Source organism: Mandrillus leucophaeus, unplaced genomic scaffold, assembly GCF_000951045.1.
Source record: "Mandrillus leucophaeus isolate KB7577 unplaced genomic scaffold, Mleu.le_1.0 Scaffold654, whole genome shotgun sequence".
NCBI classification, from domain to species: Eukaryota; Metazoa; Chordata; class Mammalia; order Primates; family Cercopithecidae; genus Mandrillus; species Mandrillus leucophaeus.
In genome coordinates, this window is record NW_012107075.1 from 217074 (window position 1) to 221794 (window position 4721).

A 4721-nucleotide genomic window follows, 5' to 3' on the forward strand; every position below is an offset into this window, starting at 1 on the left:
CATTACCCATAAAACGCAATCTGGGAGAGAAAGAGAAAACAAAAAAGGGAAAATTGAGACAAATAGGAAACACGTCATATATTTAAACCCAAATGGTCATTCATGACATCAAGTCATTACATCAAACGCATGAGCACTCACGTCTCCAGTTAAATATGAAGACTCTGCTGCATTTAAAAAAAATCAAGACTCGGCCGGGCACGGTGGCTCATGCCTGTAATCCCAGCACTTTGGGAGGCCGAGGTGGGTGGATCACGAGGTCAGGAGATCAAGATCATCCTGGCTAACACGGTGAAACTCCGTCTCTACTAAGAATACAAAAAAAAATTAGCCGGGTGGTGGCGGGCGCCTGTAGTCTCAGCTACTAGAGAGGCTGAGGCAGGAGAATGGCGTGAACCCGGGAGGTGGAGGTTGTAGTGAGCCGAGATTGTGCCACTGCACTCCAGCCTGGGCGACAGAGCGAGACACCGTCTCAAAAAAAAAAAAAAAAAAAAAAAAAAAAAAAAAAAAAAAAAAATCAAGACTCAACTATATACTGTTGACAAAAGACATTTCATTACGACAAAGATCAAGGAAAAAAAAAAACCCACACACACGTATATATAAAATGTAAACACCTACCAAAGTTGGTTTTTCTTTTAGATGTGGAACTATGTTTATATTAGATAAAATAGGTTTTGGGGGCATAAAAAGGAATACTTCATAATAAAGTTTTCAATGCATTGAGAAGGTTTTAAAAATATAAATTTATGTGCACTAGTAACAGATGCTCGAAATATTTAAAACAAAAATTGATAGAACTGTAAGGAGAGATAAACAAATCCACAGTCAATTGGGATCTCTTAATACATGTCTTAGTAACTGACAGAACAAGCAGAAAAATAAAATCAGTCAAGATAGGGGAAATTTGAAGAACATGAATAACAAAATGGAACTAAGAAATATATATAGAATACACTACCCAACGAATAAACTGTATTTTCAGGAACTCACATCAAACACCTGCAAAATTGCATGACATGTTGGAGCATCAACAAAGCTTTCACAGCTCTCGAAGGGAAGAAACAATGTCAAGTCTTTTCCACTATGACAATTCTAGAAAATGAGAATCAACCATCCCACTTTTGGCAGAGCCTGAGAGGAAGCTGTGGCCACCCTAGGATGGGATGGGAGGAAATCCGCCAAAGGCTGCATGTGGCCTGCAGGATCCCTGCAGAACTGCTGGGCACTCCAGATGCAGATGGCACCTTCCCTCAGTCATAAGCTCTTCCCAGTGTGTGCCAGCAAGAAGGGCGGGGCCGAGGGGAGCCACCTGGATGGTGCAGCCCAGTGATAGACAGCTGGAGAGGACGAGACCAAAATGCAGTCGCCTCCCCAGGCCTCTGCACACGGCAATCAAGAGCGCCCATCCCATTCTCAAGAACAAGGTAAGAAACCACTGACTGGGGAAGGTGGAGGAACGGAGGCCATTCATTTGCCATTGGCAGAGGGGCAGGAAAAGTCCTCGGCCTGGAATCCCATAAGGCAGAGATGTGATTCCCCCTCCTGGAGGAGAGAAAGAAAACTTTCTGCTTCCTAAGACCTGTCGCAGACACCAGCCAGAGTTCGCCTGCCACAGGGGAGGGGCTGGAGGGCCAGAATGCAGCAAGGGCCTCACCCCAAGCTCTCTACAGTGGTCAGTGGGGGTGACCCAAGCAGAGGGACAGGGCGGTGGCAACAATACCTCTTTGGCCTCTCAGATTCAGGGCTATCTCCTTAGAGTTCTCTCCCCAATCCCTCAAAATAGCCCTCGGTCCCCTGACTCCCTTCAGAATGTCATGAAATCATTCTGACCATTCACCTGTTGCCCCTTTCCTGTCCGCAGCCTCTGCTGGAACACGACCCAGAGTGCAAGGACTCACCTGGTGTCCCGTCTGTCCCCTGAGACAGGCTCTACAACCACCTCACGAATGAAGGCCTGGGAACTGCCACTACCTACCATGAAAGGGCCAGTTATTAAGTGCCTACTGTTTGCCAGGCATTGGATTTGCCCCTTAACCCACACATGGACGCCATGAGATCAGTATTTTTATTTGAATTTGTAGAAGAAGGAACTAGGGCTCAGGGGGGCTGGCACAGCTGCTGTGTGGAGAACTAAACCCTGCACCTGGCCTCGCCTCTGGCCCCGCAGACCTGCAGAAGCTCCCACGTTGCCTCTTCTGGGAGAAGAGAGGACCTGGGTGGGGCTCGTGATTCATCACACTAAGAGTCGTCGCTGTGGCTCCCCAGACTGGGCTTGCAACCCACACCTTGGGCATGAGGGCGAGACAGCCCGGGGGAAGTCCCAGCCCAGGCCAGCCCCAGCATCCCCCACCTCCTCACTGTGGTTCCGGGCCCGTTCCCAGCCTCACAGAGAGGCTGCTTCCTGAGAGAGCACACACAGCCCTTAGCGTTCCCAAGCCAAGGCCCCGCCCCAGTTCCCTTAAGAGCACCCCCTCCTGGTGCCCAGTCGGAGCCAGGGTAAGCAGTCACCGCCACTGCTTCTCCATCAGCCATGACAGACGGCCTCACTGGGCTCCTGGCATGAGACCACAATTAGCAGACCCGCGTTTACAATCTAAATAAACTCCTCTTTAAGGAGAATACTTTTCCTTTCATTATTTTATGGGCAGCCAGTTAGAGCCGCTTAGTAAAAATCATTTTAAATAGCAATAAGGCTACTGTTGCTGGTGGGGGGTGATGAAGGCCGTGGGCCCTGAGCATCCCGTCAACGCCTTGAACTTGACGGGAAGAGCCAGGCCTCCTTGGGCAGCCCCCTGGGTGCTGGGGAGGGTCTAAGGCCAAGGATGCCAGCAGAGGCAACCCAGCGAAAGCGGGGAGCCCAGGAACAACAGGGCCGGAAGCGCAGTGAGAGGACAGCCAGCCCGTCTTCTGCCCCCACAGTCCAGCTGGGGAGAGAGGCTTGGGGAAAGGAGGGGCCCCACAGATGACCACGTCAGAACCAAGGCCTGGGAAAAGCAGGAGGAGGAGGAAGGGGACAGCGGCCTCGTTAGTGGTGGCAGTGTCCTGTGGCAGGGCACTTCCTCACCCCAACTACAGTAGCAATGTAACGGCCCCAGCGGTCATGGGTGCTCACGTTCAGGTACCCCTTCTCTGCACCAGGCGGGCTCTGAGCCCTCCATGCAACACCTTATTGGATGCCTGCAACAACCCTTTGAGGCACCAGGAGGTCTGAGCCCTCCATGCAATACCTCATTCGAGCCTGCAACAACCCTTTGAGGTGGGGAGTGAGAAGATTTCCCTCTCACAAAGGAGGAAATGAGGCACAGAGAAGTATAAAAGTAGAACGTTAAATCCACCCCGAGGGCAAGTTAAGGTGGAAGAGGATCTGGGATCTCTACGTCCTGCCCTGCGTCAGTGTCCAGAGGACCCCGGGCACCCCAGAGAGACCACACCGTCCACAGGGACAAGCCAGGCAAAGGGACGCTTGACCAGAGCTAGGGGTTTACTCCAAGTTTCACATGATCTTCTGTGGAGTCTGCCCTTTACAGACTTGGGATAGGATTGTGCGGGTTAGAGCTTCAGACACGCGTAACTCCCTCCTCCCAGCCCCATCCGCAGAAGCAGCGCCACGGCCAGAATCCAGAGAAGTGGGCTTGAAGAGGGAGCTTGGACAGCCCTGGGCGGGCATCACCTTGAGGACCCAGGACAGGCAGGAACTCAGACCCAAGTGGGAACGAGCTGCTGCCCGTGGGAAGAGAACCCCGGACCACTCTCAGGGCAGCTATTGCTTCCTCACTGGCCCCCCCTGTTCTCCAGCCACAGAGCCCTGGTTTGAAAGCAGCGCCCAGGCCAGGCGCGGTGGCCCATGCCTATAATCCCAACATTTTGAGAGGCTGAGGCAGGTGGATCACTTGAGGTCAAGAGTTCAAGACCAGCCTGGCCAACATGGCAAAACCCCGTCTCTACTAAAAATACAAAAATTAGCCGGGCATGGGGGCGCATGCCTGTAATCCCAGCTACCCGGGAGGCTGAGGCAGGAGAATCACTTGAACCCAGGAGGCGGAGGTTGCAGTGAGCCAAGACTGTGCCACTGCACTCCAGCCTGGGCAACAGAGTGAGACTCTGTCTCAAAAGAAAAGAAAAGAAAAGCAGGCAGTGCCCACCCTCAAAGTGCAGCCAGGAAAGGGGACAGGTGAATTGGACCCCAGTCAAATGTGCTGGCCACAGCACACTTCTCAGTGACCTTCAGTGCCAAGATCGTGGAGAGGAGACACACGCAGATTCTGACCCACAGATTCTATGACCATTACAAGCCAGTTCTTGCCTAAAGCCAGGATGTTCAGGGCTTTCTGTTACATGACAGCAGATAACAAGAAAAGTCGCCAACTATGTGATGATTTCTGATACGGTTTGGCTCTGTGTCCCCACCCAAATCTCACCTTGAATTGTAATAATCCCCACGCGTTGTGGGAGGGACCTTGTGGGAGGTAATTGAATCGCAGGGGCAGGTTTTTCCAGTGCTGTTCTCGTGATAGTGAATAAGTCACCAGATCTGATGGTTTTTATAAAGGGGAGTTCCCCTGCATACGCTCTCACTTGCCTGCCGCTGGATAAGACGCCCCTTTACTCTTCCTCTTCTGCCATGATTATGAGGCCTCCCCAGCCATGTGGAACTGTGAGTCCATTAAACCTGTTTTCTTTATGAAGTATCCAGTCTCAGGGGTGTCTCTATTAGTAGT